Raw genomic sequence first — 21057 nt, 5'->3', positions numbered from 1 at the left:
TGAAATCTTTTAGAGTATGCATCATCCATAATAACTGTGCAACACATTCGCCTATAGCTATGTATTCTGACTCAGTTGTAGATAGTGCAACACAGTGTTGCTTTCTACTAAACCAGCTGACAAGGGATGGACCAAGTAGTTGGCATCCACCACTTGTGCTTTTGCGGTCTAATTTGCATCCGGCATAATCTGAGTCAGAATATCCTATTAATTCAAAGTTGTTGGTTCTAGGATACCAAATTCCTACATTTGTGGTTCCCTTGAGGTATCTAAAGATTCTTTTGACTTGAGTCAAATGAGATTCTTTAGCACAGGTTTGGTATCGAGCACACATACTAACTGCAAATAAAATGTCAGGTCGGCTTGCAGTTAAGTAAAGTAGACTACCTATTGCGCTCCGATAATGTTTTAAGTCTACAGATTTCCCATTAGGATCATCATCTAGGATTGTGTTTACGGCCATAGGTGTTTTTATTTCTTTAGTATTTTCCATTCCAAATTTTCTAAGTAACTCCTTAGTATATTTTTGTTGATAAATATAATTTCCTTCATTTGTTTGTTTGACTTGTAACCCTAGAAAATAAGTTAATTTTCCTACCAGACTCATTTCGAATTCGTGTTCCATTAGGTTTGTAAATTCGTTTAAAAATTCTGAGTTTGTCGAACCACAGATGATATCATCTACATAGATTTGAGCTATAAAAATATCTTCTTTTATTGATTTCACAAATAGTGTTGGGTCAACTTGACCTTGGTTGAACCCTTTAGAGATTAAGTAAGAGGTTAGTCTTTCATACCATGCCCTAGGTGCCTGTTTAAGTCCATATAATGCCTTTTTTAATTTGTAGACATAATCAGGGTGTTCTAGGCTTTCAAAACCAGGTGGCTGACCTACATAAACTTCTTCTTTTATTAATCCATTAAGAAAGGCAGACTTGACATCCATTTGGTATAGTTTGAATCCTTTATGGGCTGCATAGCTTAGTAACATTCTAATGGACTCTAGTCTAGCTACCGGGGCATAAGTTTCATCATAGTCAAGTCCTTCAACTTGACTGAACCCTTTGGCAACTAACCTGGCCTTGTTTCTAGTAATTTCTCCAGTTTCACTTAACTTGTTTCTAAATACCCATTTGGTTTCTATTATTTTCTTATCGTTAGGTGGAGGTACTAGGTCCCAAACTTCATTGCGCTCAAATTGAGCTAATTCTTCTTGCATAGCTATGACCCAGTCTGGGTCAAGTAGGGATTCAGCTACAGTTTTGGGTTCAATATTTGAGATTAACGAGATTTGACTTAGGTTTCTGAAAGATGACCTAGTTTGGACCCTAAGGTCTGGGTCACCAATTATTTGATCAGTAGGATGGTTTGGGTTGACTCTTATGGTTCTAGAAGGTTGACTTTCTTGTAGTTGTTCTTCTTCTTCATGATTTTGGGTTTGGTTTGTTCCTTCAGAATTGATATGTTCATGAACAGGGTCAACTGGTTGAGGTTGGGCTTGTTCTAGGTTTTGATTGGATTCTTTGAATTTTACATTGGTGGTTTCCTCAATTCTTAAGGTAACTTTATTATAAATTCTGTAGCCTCTGCTATTCAGAGAGTACCCTAAAAAAATTCCATTTTCTATTTTGGAAGTGAATTTGCCTAAGTGTTCTCTAGTATTTAGGATAAAGGCTGGGCAACCAAATACCTTAAAGTGTTTTATATTAGGTTGTTTGTTGTAAAATATTTCAAAAAATGTTTTATTGTGTTTTTTGTTTAGTGTTGTTCGGTTTTGTACATAGCTGTACTAACAGCTTCTGCCCAAAAATATTTAGGTAAGTTGTATTCGTTTAGCATAGTTCTAGATGCTTCAAGTAAAGTTCTATTTTTCCTTTCTACAATTCCATTTTGTTGGGGAGTTTTAGGGCAAGAGAATTCATGATGATAGCCATTTTCAAGGCAAAATTTATCAAAATTATGATTTTTAAATTCTCCTCCATTATCACTTCTGATTCTTTTGATTTTTATGCCTTTTTCATTTTCAATTTGTTTGCAGAAATTTGTAAAAATTTCAAAGGTTTCATCTTTATTTTTTAAGAATTTGACCCAAGTGAACCTAGAATAGTCGTCTATTATAACTAAATAGTATAGACTTCCATTTATTGATTTAACTCCATGGGAGTCAAATAGGTCTAAGTGTAAAAGTTCTAGGACTGAGTTGGTTTGGGATTCATTAATTGGTTTGTGGGTAGATTTTGTTTGTTTGCCTTGTTGACAAGCATTACATATCGTTAAATCTAAGTTAGGTAATTTTGGTAAGCCTCTAACTAGACCATTTAATTTAGTTATGTTTCTGAAATGTGTGTGTGACATTCTTCTATGCCATAACCAGGTTTCTTCTTTTTGTGTTAAATAACACTTGACTGAAGAAGTGGTTAAGTTAATGGCATAAATATTGTCTTTTCTAAAGCCTTTTAGGCTTATGGTTGGATTATCTAGATGTTTGATCAAACATTCTGTAGATAGAAATTTTACCTTATACCTAGTGTCACATAATTGACTTATGCTCAGAAGATTGTATTTAAAGTTTTCAACAAGTAGAACATTTGTAATTATGAAATCTATTTTTAATTCAATATTACCTATACCAATTACCTTGAGTTTACCGTTGTTTCCAAAGGCAACTGTTCCTAGGCTTTTGTAGGTTAATTGAGTGAACTTGGTGTGATCTCCAGTCATATGTTTGGAGCAACCACTGTCCAAAATCCACTTGGTTTCCTACAACAAGTAGGATTTTTATGTTAGTCTTAGTTTATCAATTTTTAATCAATCATTATTTAAAAAAATCTTAATTTTGAAATTAATTTAAGTTTAAAATTTTGAAATTAATTTTTAAGTTAAAATTAAAATTTTGAAATTAATTTTTTAAGTTACAATTAAAATTTTGAAATTAAGTTAAAATTAAAATTAATTTTTAAATTAAAATTAAAATTTTGAAATTAATTTTTAAGTTAAAATTAAAATTTTGAAATTAATTTTTAAATTAAAATTAAAATTTTGAAATTAATTTTTAAGTTAAAATTAAAATTTTGAAATTAATTTTTAAATTAAAGTTAAAATTTTGAAATTAATTTTTAAGTTAAAATTAAAATTTTGAAATTAATTTTTAAGGTTAAAATTAAAATTTTGAAATTAATTTTTAAGGTTAAAATTAAAATTTTGAAATTAATTTTTAAGCCTTATTCATCTCACCCGAACTATATTATCAATCAGGGAATCCTATGATTTTGTGAGATGAAATTGGTTTGATTACAGACTTTTGGTTTAACTTGTGTTAGATTCAGACTTAGCTTTGGTTTCCACAAATAGGCATTCTTCGGATAAACTTCTAAGCTTGGTGAGTCACAAGGACATCATTAGAAGTAACCAACCTTTCGAAGTTTTCCGAATAGTCCTATCCACGGAACTTAGTACTAAATCTTGGTTTAACTGGTTAGGATTCGTTTAAGGGTAGCTTCGGTCAGTTCCACTTGGCCAAATGCACCAGATCGAAGCCATATCTTTCTAGACATGCGATACCCAAGCTTCCCCAACGTACTATCATCCAAAAACTTCACCAGTACCATGAGTCAAGTTAAACTTGGTCTCTCTTTAACTAATCCTAATTACCCTGCCGGGTTAATTTGTTTTGGGTTACCCTGTCGGGTAGGTTAGTTTTGGAGGTGCCAGCTATTCTGGAGCCTCCCCCTGAATTATTGGCCATTAATTTAGATTTTGGGTTTGTGTCGATTCTTTTTATAGTTATAATCAACTTGGTGATAATCTAAATTTTGTTGAGTTTTGAATTTTGATTTTAATTTAGATTTATATTTTAGTTTTTGATCTGATTTATTCAAGTTTATATAATATATTTTATCTTTAGGTATATAGAATTGATTAAGTCCTACTTGCGTGGTTAAGCATGCTTTCGGGACCCAAGCTTGTTTAGTTGCTCTGTGTTGGGTTAATAATGATTTAAAGGTTTTGTTTGAGTTTGACTTATATCCAAGTCCGGTTTTATTATAGCATGCCTTTTGGTTATTTAGAATTAAATCTAAATTTTTAGATCTTGTTGTGAATTTTTCCAAAAATTCTTTTAACTTATTAATTTCATTTTTTAATGATAAATTCTCCTCCTCAAGTGTTCGATCTTGAGTTGGATTCGAATTTTTTAATTGTTCCTTGAGGTTTTGATTTTCCTCAAGAAGCGATTTATTTTCATTTTCCAATTTAACTAATTTTTTATTTAAACACGAGATAATTCTAAAGAATTTACGATTTAAGTTTAGGTATACCTCTTCGGAACCTTCGGAAACGAGTGCGGACTCGTGGCTCGATTCGGGTTCGGACCCGTCTTCCGATTCCTTTGATTCGTCTTCTGTTTCAGCTTCGCGAGCCATCAGCGTGAGGTGACTTTGGTGCTTTTGTCTTTCTCCTTCCGATTCGTCTGAGGAGGAATCGTCCCATGTTGCTTTGAGGGCTTTCTTCTTTGTTGACTTTGGTTTGTCAAGTTTCAATCTTGGGCATTCGTTCTTGTAACGCCCCTTTTTGTTACATCCGAAACATGTGACATTTCTTGAGTCGGCTGGCGAACTGATCTTCTGAAGATCCTGTTTGCTGTGAACATTTTCCTTACCAGGTTCACCAGGTGTTCTTCATCTTCAGAGTCTTGATCGGAATCTTCTTCAGATTCGGTCTTGTTCTTCTTTTCTTTAGAGGAACCTGCAAATAAAGCTACACCTTTCTCGACCCCGGCGTTAGTTTGCTCATGAAGTTCTAATTCACAAAAGAGTTCATCCAATTTTAATTTAGATAAATTTTTTGAAATTTTGTAGGCATCTACGATTGATGCCCACAAATTGTTTCGCGGAAAAGCATTTAATGCGTACCTGATTAAGTCTCGGTTCTCCATTTGGTGGCCTATCGCGTGGAGACTGTTGAGGATATCTTTGACCCTCGCATGGAGCTGACTTGCCGTTTCTCCTTCCTGCATTTTTATATTAAAAATTTTATTTAACAGCAAATCTCTTTTTGTTACCTTCGCGTCGCTTGTTCCTTCGTGCAGCTCGATCAGTTTATCCCAAAGCTCCTTAGCGTTTTGATGCGGTCCGACCCGGTTCAGTTCTTCTCGTGTTAGTCCGCAGTGTAGAGTATTGATGGCTTTGTTTTCAATTGATGCCTTTTTCTTTATATCATTTGTCCAGTCTTCAGGGTCTACTATGTTCCCGGAGTTGTCTACTGGAATTTTGTAAGCCCTTGTGACGCTCATCCATTGGTCGTAGTCTGTCTTCATGTAGACCTCCATTCTCCTCTTCCAGTACGAAAAGTCATCCCCGTTGAATAGGGGAGGACGTACTGTGCTGAAGCCTTCTTGTTGAGACATCTTATCCTGCACACACTAAATTAACTGGAAAAAAATCCCAAGACTTCGTCTTGGATTAGCAGTGCGGGAGAAATAGAAACTCTAAGTTGGTGTTGTACCAATTTAGATTTTAAATGCAACGAGAAAAAAAATCTTCCAAAAAGATAATAATATCAGTTTGGAATTGTTAAAAAAAATGATTTCACCCCCTGTCTGATTGGTGGTTGCACCAAATCAGAGCGGTACCTGCTCTGATACCACTTGTAAGACCGTTAGATTCGATAGAGGGGGGGGGTGAATATCGATTCGAAAATCTCGAGTTAAGACGCAGCGGAAAAGTAAAGAAGTAAAGAGATGAACACTGTTGATTTTTACTTCGTTCGGAGCCTGTGACGACTCCTACTCGAAGGCCCGTACTCCTTGAGTACTTTCGTTGGGCAATTCACTAGCAATTCGGATAATTACAATTTACGTACAAATATTGCTAATGAAAAGAAAAAAAACAAAGCTAACCAACAAACAATGAATTAAAAGGAGAGCCGGAGTGGGTCGTCGGAGCTTTGTGAACGTTGTTGGAGCGCAGAGCAGCAGAGTGATTGGACTCAGAGTTCTCAGAAAGACTGATATCTCCGACGCCTTACATATCTTCTCGGCGCGGGATCCCTTCCGACGGCAATGCGACGAATTAGTCCAAACTCAACGAGACTCCAAGTGTCAACGTCGTCACGGGATAAAACCGTGCTCGGAGCTCGGACCTTCCAGGCGCCGGAGTAGGGGCCGTCGAGCACACACATTCCTTGACGGATCGGGAGGAGGAATAATCCGAGCTCAGAGAAGCTCTGTTCGTCGAGGTCGCCTTATGAGTCCATCTCGCCTTGAGACCTCATCAGTCACGAATCTGAATCCAGTGCAATGGATATAGAGTGGATCAACGGATGTTCCGGGAACGCGTCCTCGCAGTCACTCCCCTCCAGTGACTTACCTTACTTACCTGCCAGACGTCCGGTCAGCCCGTCGACCCGTCTAGACTTCTTGCCAAGCGTCCGGTCAGCCCGTCGACCCGCTTGGACTTCTTGCCAAGCGTCCGGTCAGCCCGTCGACCCGCTTGGACTTCTCGCCAGCTATCCGGTCAGCCCTTCGACCTAGCTGGGCTTCTCGCCAAGCGTCCGGTCAGCCCGTCGACCCGCTTGGACTTCTCGCCAGCTATCCGGTCAGCCCGTCGACCTAGCTGGACTTCGTGCCAGACATCTGGTCAGCCCGTCGACCTGTCTGGACTTCTCCTGCACACTCGATCAAAGTGTCAGACAACAACACAACTAACTTAACCTATTTGTCATTCATCAAAACCTGGGTTAGACCGTTAGTGCTACCCGCACCAACAGTAAGGTCTGGGGGAGGCACTGAACTGCCTGCCTCATGTTGGGGCTCAGTGGCTGGTGCCCTTCTAGCTGGGCGTCCTCGTGCCATTTCTAAAGACATGCAGGACATACATGACTAACACAAGCATAATAGAGAAACTATTGTTATCATGTTAACTACTATCATAAAAAAAAAAGCATGCTTTAGTTATCTATAACAGAAAAGCAATAAACATACAAAGTGAGAGGTATTCTTACTTGGAAGCTGCAAGTACAATGCTGATGTGTGTGTAGGAAGTATGGAACTTGGCTCTGATACCACTCTGTAACGACCCGCCTTCTACTGACCAGGCTGTGAGGCCGATCGTTACATTATGCTGTGCTAACTATTCCCTGACCATCATTAAATCTAAGTGCGGAAGCTGTACTAATTAAAATTTTGCTAAACTATCATCATTTCTTGGTTCTACATGTGCTAAGGGGTGTAATCTAAACTATTAATGACATATATTACATTCCCCAATGGTCAAGGAAGTTAACTAAGAGTTTCTTGCTGGTGTCAGGCCTCCCAATCGATCCACGGATCGATTGGAATGGCCGGATCGATCCAGGTGGCTACTATATGCGGAAGTCAGGTTGGATCGATCCAGTGATCGATCCAGCACGCTACTATGCTCGGGCCAATTTTCTGGATCGATCGGCTGATCGATCCAGACTGACCAATCGATCCAGTGATCAATCCCAGAGCCTACTGTTCGCGACAGAATTTGCTGGATCGATTGGCTGATCGATCCAGAAGCCTACTGTTCGCGGTACGAACTCCCCAATCGATCGGCTGATCAACTGAGAAGCCTCCAATCGATTGACCGATCGATTGGGGTTTCTGATTTCATACCAGAACTCTAATTTCAGCACTGTTTCATTCCAAATTCATACACATGAGTTCTAACATGGCTATAAACATACTAACAACATTTAACTGACATTCTAAGCATGATTACTAACAATCTAAACAGGTCTTTCATGATTCATGCATCAAAATAACTAAAAATGCGGAAATAACGTTATATAAAACTAAAGTTTTAGTTTGCTAGTTTCTCCAAGATCTCTACTCCAGGTTCCTTCCACACACATCTTCATCATTGCATTGACCTCCAGCCTCCGCTAGTCCATCTTTCCTTTACCTTTATCTGTAGTATAAGGAAAAGAAAGTATCTATAAGCTTTCGCTTAGTAAGAAACAATCTACCTCACTAAAACATGCATTCGATGCAATATGCTTTTAAAACATGTTGTTTGAAAGTGCATTGATTAGACCGAAACATGGCATGTTATCATACATAGAAATCAAAGCTAGTCATGGCATACTATCATCTAAACATGTGTAATAAAAGCTGAACATGAACACCAAAGCATGGCATACAAAGCTAACCATAACTATCATGTGTAACAACAAGAAAACTGAGCTGAACATGAATTAAACTAGTCTGGAACTGAATTCAAACTCAACTAACATAACTGATCTTTGGGAGTTTTGAAAAACTATAATATAATAGATTAAAATACATAATCATACTGCTAATGGGCCCGGCAACTGTACATGCTATGCGCGCATCCTCAACTAAACCCGGGGTTGCAAATCCCGAATTTAGCAAGGTTTACTAGGTTATCTAAACCTAGGGACCGACTATGGGAGCCCAGCCCAATGGATATCTAATCCTGTACAGTGCCACTACTGAAAATAAAATACTAAATCATAGCTAATTAATTTACCTTGCTTCTACTAGGTTATCTGAACCTAGAGGCGACTGTGGGTGCCTACCCATTGGACCGTATTCCCATATATGTTGTGGCAAGGCTAACTAAACTATTTAAATGCTTCTATTGCATTTACTGAGCTATTAAAATGCCTAAGTTGCATTTTTCTGTGCTAAATAATTTAATCGAACACTTAGTATGCACTAATTCGCATCCTTGTGCCGAAAGTCTACATATTACTAAACTAAAACATGGAATTCATACGGAAGCTACTTATACTGCAGGTGAGGGGTTTCTTACCTCGTACGCTAATTTTCTTACAACTCTATTCGCTAGAATTCCGGTGGAGACGATCCTTTCGACAATCTCCTCGCTCCAACGCGTTCTTCTCGCGGAGGGGAACGCTCTTGTGTTGGAATCGCTGCCGGAAGGTGCTCTTAGGGCCCTAGGGAGAGAACCCTAGGGTTGGCGCCGAGAGGAAGAAGGAGAAGGAGAGGGGGCGGAGTGTAAGGTGAGGTCTCGGTGGAGAATTCCCGAACCAAAGAAATAAACCAAACCCACTAAAGTTTTCTATTTATTTTAAGTGGGTATTTCGGCCCAACTCTAATATAAATATTATTGATTCCCTCTTCTTTCAGCACACCCCTACTGGGGCTCCTGGCTAGCCGGATTCACTTAAGTCTTGGCTCGGCTAGAGGTCATGGGTTCAATTCCCGCGAAGGTCGTTTTACGCTTATATTTATTTTTGCTACTTCCGCTACTCTAAAAATTCCGGAAAAATATCTAAAATTCCAGAAAAATCATACAATATTTCTAATATAGTTTTGAGAATTTTCGGGCGTTACAATAGTTATGGTGTTTGGCAAACATATATATGATGATGATGATAGCATCTTGTTCTGCAGATTGATGCTCATATAGGCAGTGTTAATGACATTGCCTTTTCCTATCCCAAGAAGACTCTCTCGATCATCACTTGCGGCAATGACAAGGCAATTAAAGTGAGTAAAACCATGTGGTTGATCAGTCAGAAGATTGTACAAGAAGAATTGTATGTTCTTAACAGGTTCCGTTGCATGATGAATAGGTGTGGGATGCTTCAACTGGACAGAAATAGTATACTGGACAGAAACAGAATTATATATTTCTAGTGTTTCATTATTTCTATCTGTGAAGTTTTTCTTCTCAACTTCAACTGATGGTAAAATCAAAGCACTTGGTTCCAATGCAGTTTTTCTTCTGGATGCAGTTTACTAGCAATTGGTTCCAATGCAGTGCATAAACTCTGGCAGTGGTCGTGCGATGAACGAAATCCATCAGGCAAGGTCAGAAAGAAACAGTTGTAAGAAATTATCTATTTGCTATAAGCCTAGTGCTGATTGTTTGCTTTGCTTGTTCAGTCAACTGCATCTGTTGCTCCTCAGCTCCGTCAGCCACCAAATGATATTCTTATGACCAATGAAAGGAGTGATAACAATCCAGAAGAAGCAACTGCTTGTATTGCTTTATCTAAGAATGACTCTTATGCAACGTCTGCATCAGGTGGAAAAGTTTCTCTGTTAAATATGAGGACTTTTAAGGTGCGTAGCCATATTTTATCAACACACACTCAGAAGAATTTTTTTTTGTATTATTTGTGTGCCTTTACCTTCATTAGATTCGTCTGGCAGGAAGATGTTGTTGATGAATATATAGATTCGTGCATATGTAAGTGAAACCCTTCCCATTGTTTGACAAAAGATGACATATTCTCAGACTGAAGCAACACAATGGCATATTAAAAGGTGGAGCAAAAGCATGCTCTGGTGGAAGGCCTTGGAGTCTTGCATGTATTATTCGAGGATTCAAGGATCGAAGTGAAGGTAAATGTCTTTGCTTGACTTTATCAAGTAGATAGCGTCAAGTTAAAACAGGTGTTAATGCCTCGTGTGTCAAAATCAAAATTGTTGTTATGCATCGAATAAGAGTTGCAAATCTTTTACTACTTTTTACAACTTTGTTCTGCAACTTTTGGATAATCTATTGTAGGATGCCCAAGATTGTTCAGCAAGTTTATTATTCTGATTCTGCTTAGGCTCAGTTTCAATCTATAGCTAGTTGATTCTAATTTTGACAAAATATGACAAAATTTTTTAATGAACCCATATCAGGTGGTTATTAGTAAATAGGACAGAGAAATATATTATCAACATCAATGAACCCATATTTTTGCTAACTATTTGGTCAGCTATATGGTTCTTAGTTCTTACTCCTCAATTGAACTCTATGCAATATGCATGACTAAACCATTGGAGTCTTAATTTTGTCAAGGTCTTCACTTTGTTTAACTATATTATATATTTTATTGAATGTCATTGAATATGTATATTTTTCTCGTGTTACGGTTATTTGAATTTACAAACTAATTGCACAGATGACAGGGAAGAGGGATGACTGGGAAAAGGGAGGAGCGAACGAGAAAAGGAGAATGGGGTCGGACTTCTACCACTGAGGACTTCAGAGCCGACCACTGAACTATGCTATGGGACCTAGGGAAAGGATTGAATGTTGGATCTGGACAGGAAGTGAGGCCTACTGCTCCGTGGGGTACCCATTAATGGTTAGGGATAGTATATCTATTAGCTAGCTTTTGATGTAAAAAGAATGTTTGGGTATTTTATGGATATTGTTCTAAGAAGATTATTTATATAATTTGTTAATATTTGTGTATTTTATGGATATTATTGAATGAAGAATATTTGTATAATTTGTGAATATTTGTGTATTTTTTTTTGTTATTGTCGGTTTTTCATGGTTTCGGAAATCAAATTTGTGAAAAAATATACATATTACATCGGTTTTCCACCGCTGTAAAACCGGTGTCGTTAGATACTACACCGGTTTTAACCCGATGTCTAAAATGGCAGACTTTTAACATCGGCTTCATAGACATCGGTCGAAAATGAAATAGACACCGGTGGAAAATCGATGTCTATGAAGGTTTTTGTTGTAGTGTTGGTTTGTTACTGATTCTCCAAGATTGTTGAGCTAAGTGATGAGTTCTTTGATTCGTGCTTGGAGTTATGCTACCTTTTCTCCATTGTTCATCCGCGGGTTTGTTAGCTGGGTTCAGAGGATGTCTCGCCTTGCTAACATTGCTTCTGAAGTGCCTTTGTGGAGTTCTAGGAACTTCTCCCAGAGCTCTTTGGCTTAGTCGTAGCTGTCGATTCGATTGACTTCCTGGGGCGAAAGGATGCTCAGCAGATGGAACTCTGCTTTACCATTCGCCACGAAGTTGGCTTGCTCCTTCTTTGTCCATTGATATTCTTCTTTTTCTTTTGGAACTAAAAGCCCATATTTCATAATTAACAAAATTTCAATCTATGTTAAAGAATACCTCCATCCGACGTTTCCATTACGCGAAGTCTCCCTCGAATTTTGGTGGGTGAATACTTGCACCGACCATCGTCCCATTGCTTCAGTTGGTGATTAGTCCTTCTGAGGCATCCTGGCTCTGATACCACTTGTTGACGCAGCAGGGTCGGCAAGAGAGGGTAGAGTTTATCTGCCAAAAAGTAAAACAAACACCTTTCTTGTTCGTTCAACTCATATTCGTAGCAATAGTATAATTAAAATAAACAACAAGAAAATAAAGAAAGAGGCACAAAGTTTACTTGGTTACAACCTAGGTGGTTGTTAATCCAAGGACGAAGAAAGCTCTAAAATTCTCCTTCGATGAAGGTGGAGAAGCCTCTTACACTTGTTAATTGCTCAAACTATTGCTACGAAAAGAATACAAGAGTTGTTATCTATTTCCTAGGTCCAGGGGTCTTTTTATTGCCCTTGGAAAATCTTATCCACGGCTGGAAGGCGCCTCCAGTGAGGCGCCAGTGGATAAAAGTTTATCCACTTCCAATGACAAAATCTGCCTGGTTGAAGGAGCCTTCCATGGGGTTGGAAGGCACCTTCCATGGCTGGTTGAAGGTGCCTTCTGCCTGAAGGTCGTGGAGGTGCCTTTAACTCTTGTTGAAGGCGCCTCCAGCAGCTCCATAGCTCCATTTTAGCTCTTCCGCTCCTCCGATCATCTAGGTGATATCGGCCAACTGAAATAAGGCTCATCCGAACCCAATTTCTGGTCTTCTTCCTCGAGTAGGCTTCCGCTCCGACATCTCATCCCTCGAACATTGTGCACATCCTTCACATCCACCGGTGTACTCTTCTGCAGTACCTCATCCCTCAGATGCACCAAGCCCATCGACTTCCTTCCCGTACTATCCTTCTCGATAGCTGCATCTTCCGCTCATTTTCTTGTGTTCCTAAGCTCTTGCACACTTAGACATAAGGTTCGAACACAACAAGACATAACTTTAACTTGGTTGATCATATCAAAACTACCATGGAGTTCAACTGAAATCATACTAAACTCTCCTTCAGGCAGAGAAGTCTATTTACAGCAATTAAAGCACTCAGTAACAGAACAAGATTGAAAAGAAATGAATTACAAGTGTTGTTCTGAAGCATTGGGGTCAGGGTAGTATTTATAGCCCTAGTCGGGATTCCTGGAAAATTTTCAGGCACCTGGGAGGGGATAAACTTTTATCCTATCGCAACGGAATGCATCATATCATGTTTCGGATAATTTTTTCCTCCGAGCGCCTAGAAGGGTTTCAGGCACCTGGAGTCCGAGTGCCCCGGACAGGTCCAAGCACCCCAGACCAGCTCGAGGTGCCCCGGACCAAAAAATTAGCTTTTGTTGATTTTTCAGTCCTGGTCTTCTACTATATTTCTGCTCACCATGCTCCGAGTCTTCGGCTCCGGCTCCGCTTGCTTGGGTGATTTCAGTCATCCGGAATAGGGCTCACTCGAACCTAACTTCCGGTGTTCTCGAGCAATCTTCCGCTCTGGCTTCTCATCCCTCGGAAACACTGTGGGCCTCCTTCTCATTCGCTCATGTACTCTTTCACAGCACCTCATCCCTCAAACACACCAAGACCGTTGGCTCTCTCCTATGCCGTTCTTCTCGTTAACTACATCTTTCACTCGACTTCCTGTGCTCCTAAGTTCCTGCACACTTAGACACATGAGTTAAAAACTAATAGGACCTAACCTGACTTGGTTGATCACATCAAAACTACCTTGGGGTACTAACAGTTACAACCTAGGTGGTTGTTAATTCAAGAGATTGAAAATCACTGGTAGATCTCCTTTGTTGAAGGCAAATGTAACGACCGCCTGACTGAAACCCTAACTTAGAGCATGGACATTACTTTTTTTTTATACCTTCTAAGGACATTGTTATTTTCACTTCACTCGATTTAGAAATCTAGTCTGAACTTGTTTCGACTGTTAAGTCATGGTTTGGAGCGAAGCAGAACTGAGAGGAACTCTATAGTTGCTGAGGGGTCTGGGTCGTGTGACCCTAACAGCCCTATGGCACTGCCCGTGAAGGGGCATGATATGGTCGTGTGGTGATGACCGACCGTGTGGCCTTACCAGACCCAAGTTTAGGCACGACAGTGTGTGCCACACGGCCGTGTAAGGCCTTCCCTGCTGGAGCAGGGCACGGCCATGTGGCTTCCACACGATCGTGTCACCTTGGGTGTGACGAAGGGGTGCTCGATTGTGTGAAACCACACGGTTGTGTCCTCTTACTCGAGAAGAAGAGGTACACGACCATGAGCTTCACACGGCCGTGTCACCTTGACCGAGACCAAGAGGAATGCACGGTCGTGTGAAGCCACATGACCGTGTCACTCTGGCCGATAGGAAGAGGTGCACAACCATGTGAAACCACACGGTTGTAGCACCCTGGCCAAGAGGGAGCAGGTGATGGCCGTGTGAATCCACACGACCATGTTACCCTGGCTGAGAGGGAGCAGGTGATGGCTGTGTGAACCCACATGGCCGTGTCACGGGCCATGCAGGGGATCACACACAACACTACAAAGGAGGTTGGTTCTCCCCTTTGTACTCCCTCTTGGCTTACCGTTCTCTCCCATTTCTTTAGGAAGAGTCTTTGACATGCTAATTACTAACAAATTGTCAATTTCATCATACACAATTCTTAATAGTATTTTTATACTAAGTGGGATAAGAAAATAGGTCCATCAGTACCAAAATCTAACATATTCCATGCACTAGCAAGTTCCAAGATCACTTCCCACTGTTCTGTCACACACACCAGCAAACATTGCTCCTACTACCCTTCCTTACTTGAGCTTTCCTTTACCTTTATCTGCAGTATAAGGAAAAGTAATCTATAAGCAAATTCTTAGTAAGTACCATCTACTCACAAAACAATGCATTCAAAGAGTACATGTTTTCAAACTGCTTGGGGAAACCCAAAACATGCACTTAACAATCATTTATGCTAAAATACATAACTCGGAAATATGTATATGGCATGCATTTTAAAATCATTTTATCATGCAAAATATCCACTTAAAACCATGCAATGAAAAACATAAAATTTGCTATACTATATAGATCAAACCCTGCACTCTCTAACTCTAGTTCTCAACTTAATAATGTTTCACTTTAACAAATCAATGAGCTTTGAAAACTTTATCTTACATACTAGTGAAAATAATAATCACTTGCTTTGGGCCCGGCATTGTACCACTTTGCGCGCATCCTTAATAAAGTCCGAGGTAGCTAATCCCGAATTTATTAAGGTACTACTAGGCGATCTAGGGGCCTAGGGGCGATCTAGGAGCCCACCCATGGACCTTGTGTCCAGTACATGCCATCTTAAATTAAAATACTTTCTTTTTAATACTTCTTTCTTATACTTGTTCTAACTTGTCATTTCAACAAACACCTTGTGTGCACTTAATCCCTTACACTTATAGGGAAGCACCTTGGGGCACTTGATTATGCTTCTTAGTCCCAAAACTTGATGGGAAGCAAATCAAATACTCTAAACGTGCTCTTAATCCCAACCTTTAGAGGGCATCTTACAATCATAACATCTATCATCTTTAACATACATAAAACATATCATGGCATGAATATTCTTTTAACTTACATAGATACATACTACAACATGCATCGACGAAGCAACTTATACCGCAGGTGAGAAGTACTTACATCCTTTCGCTAAATCTTACTAGTATAAGATGTAGGGAAGATAATCTTCTCTTGCTCTCCCTAATTTCCAAGACACCTTCCTGAACATTCTACTTCCTTTGGAGAGACCCTCCCCTTAAATTATTCCCTTGAAAAGCTTAAAGACTTGAAGCCCTAGGTTTCTTGGCCGAAACTTGAAAGGAGGAAGGAGAGATTTCGGCTAGAGAGGAGAAGAGGAAGATGAAAAGCTAGGTTTTCATCTCTTCTTTTCCCTTTTATACTAGGTGGAAGTTGAAGCATCTTTTCACACAAAATCTACTTATAATCAATTGTTTCCTATTTCTAATGTGATACTTTACCACCACTCTAATGGCAACTTCAACTAATCTTAAATAAAAGGTCTTGGGTTCAATTTTAGCCCAAGGCTATTTATAAATCTATTTTTATTTCTTTTATTGTCTCCTATTTATTCTTTCCCTTTTGACATAGAGGAAATTTATGGCATTACAGCAAAGAAACCTTTTATACACGTTGATAGATCAAGAATGACTAGGAAAGTTAATACTGAAGTTATTCTATATTTCCTAGGTCTAGGGGTTTTTTTATAACCCCTGAAAAATCTTATCTGAGGTTGAAAGGTGCCTTCAATAAGGTGGAAGGCGCCTCCAACTAGGAAAGCGAAGAGAAGGTTTTATTTTCGCTAAAGGTTATATTTTGCCCAGTCTAGGGTGCCTTCAAAGGGTTGAAGGCACCTTCCATGGGTGGTTGAAGGTGCCTTCAACCCTATTGAAGTCATCTTCTCACAAAAAGGTGTGGAGGCACCTCCAACCAAATTGAGAGTGCCTCTAGTAGCTCCGCAATTCCTGATTGGCTCTTCCGCAGCTCTGATCGCTTGGATGATTTCGTCCATCTAGAATTGGGCTCACCAGAACCTATCTTCTATCCTTCTCCTCGAGCAGGCTTCCTCCCTGGCTTCTCATCCCTCGAACGTTGCACACATCCTTCTCGTCCACCGGTGTACTCCTCCGCAGCACCTCGTCCCTCGGATGCATTAAGCTTATCGGTTCTTTTCTCGTGCCATCCTTCTTGATAGCTGTGTCTTCCACTTGACTTCTTGTATTCCTAAGCTCTACACACTTAAACACAAGAATCAAACACACACAGAACCTAACTTAACTTGGTTGACCACAACAAAACTACCACAGGGTACTTACATTAACTGCAGTGTACGGCGCGTGATGTTAATGCCTGATGACTTTTAATAGCTTGCAGTTGTGCAACATGCGATGTGTGCGGCAGATAGTATAATTGTGCATTGTGAAAATTCATATTTGTTGTAGTGGTTTCTCTGAGATCGACATTGACTTAGAGGGGTTTTTATTATTAATTGTTATATTTGAGAGGTGTCCTAAAAGAAATCATCTTAAACATTGTCTTATCTATTTGATAAATAAAATTTACTATTTTGATGTACATTCTATATGTATGTGATTTGAACTTAAACTTAATTAATGAAGTCTATAATAGAAAACATATCATGAGAGAAATTAAGATTGGATTACAATTAGTAGGTATCTCATCATGTATAATTATGTAAGTATTGAATTTTTTCCTAGTTGGTGAATTGATGAGATTCAACATTGTCAATTCTATGAGACTAGCACATGTTATACTCCTTCATTTTTCCATGCAGTACACCCTCATTGGTTGGAAATACAGGGATATCGAGAGTTAACATGTGGATGCTAGTTAATGGTAACTAGTTCATCGGATGTGACCTGCTATTAGACTTCATGTAGTTCTTTACATGCCAATGAAAACCTCATTGTAGCTCGAGTGTAAGTTTCCTCAGACTTGAGATATTCAAGTTATCTTAGTCATAGAGGCTTATACTTTGATATCTTAGCTAAACATCTCTGAGGAGGTGTAGTTATGTGATGATTGAGTATAAGTCAATATACCCGAAGGTATTTGAATAACCCAACAAAAAATTCAACATTCCTTTTATAAGGAGATGTATACCCTATAGTCTCTTGTCAGGATTAGTATTCATAAGTCTTTAGCCAAAATAAACATGTCAAGGGGATGATCTTCTTGGATATGTATTTTTCTCTTTGAGTAATTTGAATTCATAGGACAAGAGACTACAATTTAGGCTAGGTGTGATGTAGTCAGCCTAGTGGGGACTAACACATATACCATATCCTAAACCAGGTGGATATAAGATGAGTAAAAGGAATAGAAGCACTAATTACTATAGCTGCTAATGAGTTCAGAATATGTTTTGAAGTCAACTATAATTTTTCAGTCAATTGGGGGTCATAATGTACTACTATGTGACACTCATGATCTATTTATAATTAATGGTTAATTATAAATGACCAACATAACCAAAAATCTATTGAGTCACACACACTATGAGTATTTCTTAAAGACCTACAAATAAGTTAGAAAATAAGATTCTTAAATAGGGAGATTAAGTCTGGTTGGACCAAGTAAAGGGAAAATATGAAAAATATTTGTCACTCCAGAAGCACTCCTAGCCAAGCCTCTTGTAGGCGAGTTCAAGCTTAAACATATGGCATGAGCTAGGGCTTATTCCTTAAGCCTTAGTGAAGAGGTATAAAAAGCCATCTTCATGGAATAAAAAAAAAAGATAGGTTTTTTTTTTTATTTTCTCCTCTTGGTTTTGTGTCGTCGGCCACCCTAGAGCCACCACTCATCCCCTTGTGTCACCGCCTTCCTCCTTGTACCACCAAAAAGATTTCGCTGGCTCCCCTTTATGGCCTCCCAAAAGGTTTAGTCGGCTCCCCCCTTGTGCCACTACCCAAACTTTATGGGTCGGCATCCCCTTGTACCTCCAGCTCCTCTTGGTGTCGCCGACATCTCTCTCCAATTGTGATATCTCTTTTATTTGGCTAGTACCAAACGAAGGCACAACTTGTAGATTGTAAAGTCTTCTTGAAGATATTTCAACATGAATACTAATAGTGGCAAGTCTTTTGAGGCTTTATAGGTTATTTCTTTTCAACTAAACATTATCAGAAAGGTATAACTTCTATACAACCTTTTTTATTTGTGTTTATGTCTTGCAACTGTATGATATTGTTTATTTAGGATGAATTTTTTTTTTAAGTAAATCATGTTTCTTCTTATGCGTGTTTTTATTGAAAACATACAATTTGTATTTCAAAATTTCCAATAAGTGGTATCAGAGCAGCTTGTGTTTCAATATAGATTGTAGATCTAAGTTTTGCATATCATAAATTGTCATAAGTTTTTTTTTAAAGTCTAAAGATGATCCTGGAAACTCCAATGGTTTTAGTCGCATATTCCAAATATGATTAGGAAATTCTAAATTTTGGAAATTGTTTCCTAATCCGGGCTAGAATTCTCAAATTAAAAATTATTTCCTAATGCGTTGGAAATTTCTAAATTTTGGAAAGTGTTTCCTAATCTAATTAGGAACTTCCAAAATTAGGTAATCTAATTAGGAACTTCCAAAATTTTAGATTTTTTGAAATTTAAAGGATGTTTCCTAATCTGATTAGGAACTTCTAAATTTGGAACATTTTCCAAATTGTTTACTAATCTAGTTAAGGAATTTAGTTTTTTGAAACCAAATTCTTAATTATATATATATGGTTTGATATATGATAACTATGCCATATTTATACCATGTTTATACCATGACAACTATGCCATGTTTGTACCATTATAACTAGACAATGTCTATACCATGTTTATACCATGATAACTATGTTATGTCTATGTTATGTTTATACATTGTATGGAATTGATGAGACCTTAATAACATAAATGTCTTGTTTAAATTTTAAATCTTACACCTTCTATTAATACGATAAGAACTAGAGTTTAATTTCTTGTTTAGGTTGTTAGACTCTCTCCAAGCATAACTTGGCATTGGACATTTTTAGACCATTGAGATATGATCTTATGATTAATAGGTTTACTTTAAGTTGAAGCATTAATTTGTTGGACTCTCTCCAAGGTTAATATGGATAGAGTTAAAGTTAAGTGATATACATATGATGTATATATGTTAATGACTTAACAATCTGATAATTAATGCAAATATCAATAGTTAATAGCATAATGTGATAGTTAGATATATACGATATATAATTGGTATATTTGAAACCTACCACTAGAACTAAGACTGACTTGTTGGACTCTCTCCAAAGTTATTATTATCTATAGTGGATACCAACCCATTTAGAGATAACCTACCATCTTTTGAATTCAAAGTAAGGACTCTTGAATTTGAATAACCAAGTAGGGTCCTTTTTATGAATGTGAATTATTTGCATGTTATATTTAATTTATCTCTCTTATATTCAATTTTATATTTATAAGTGGTTAGAATAAGCATTACTTCTATAAATTTGCGCTCAATTTTAGAAACAAATAAAATGATAGGTTTGAACTTCTTAGATTGGCTTCAAAATCTAAGAATTGTTCTCAAGCTTGAGAAAATTTTCTATGTCCTCGAAGAGCCTCTTCCACAAGTCCGGTTGATGATGCTACTAATCACCAATGATTGGCCTATCACAAGCATATGATAGATTCTGAGCTAGCAGGCTGCATCATATTAGCTTCGATGTCTCTTGAATTGCAAAAGCAACATGAGCATATGGATACTTATGCTATTGTCTATCAACTTCATGAGTTGTTTGATGAGTAGCCAATATCCGAATGGTTCGAGAACTCTAGCCTTCTCTTTCACTCAAAGATAGAGAATTCATCTGCGATGCAACTTGCACTAAAGATTAAAGGTTGCATTGAGTGATTGGGATCAATTGGTTTTGTCAAGGATCATTAATTAAGGATTGACTTACTTTTACATAATTTGTCTAATAGATATTCATAATTTGTAATAAACTATCAGATGAACCATCATGAATCCACCATTCTCAATTTGATCAACATGCTTAAGACAGTGGAGCCATCTATCAAGAAAAAACTAAAAGTTGTGATGTTGTTTGACTCTTCGAAGAAAGGTTCTAAAAGAATGTCAAAAACTCAAGCCAAAGGGAAAAAGAAGGCCAAGAAAGAAGAGTCAACTCTAAAGGGCTCATGTCACCACTATGGTAAGATGAGACATTGGAGAATAAACTACAAGATTTATCTTTAGTCCTTAAAGAAGAAGAAGGCATTCAATGCCCTATCTACTTTAGGCATCTTTGTTATTGAATGTAATACTTTTTTTTCAAACACTTGGGGTATGGATACATGGTGTGCCTCACACATATATAATGACATACGAGGGATAAAGAATAGTAGAAGACTAGAAGATTGGTAAAGGGTGAAGCAAATTTACAATTTAGCAATGGGGTAAAAGTTGCATCTATAGCCATAGAAAGTTATTTGTTAAAACTCCCTAGTGGACTAGTTTTAGAATTGGATAATTATTATTATGTTTCTTTGTTAATAAAGAACATTGTTTCTATTTCTAACTTAAATAGAAAAGGTTTCCATCTAACTTTTAGTA

This window comes from Zingiber officinale, chromosome 11B, assembly GCF_018446385.1.
Source record: "Zingiber officinale cultivar Zhangliang chromosome 11B, Zo_v1.1, whole genome shotgun sequence".
Lineage (NCBI taxonomy): Eukaryota > Viridiplantae > Streptophyta > Magnoliopsida > Zingiberales > Zingiberaceae > Zingiber > Zingiber officinale.
This window is presented reverse-complemented; position numbering follows the sequence as displayed.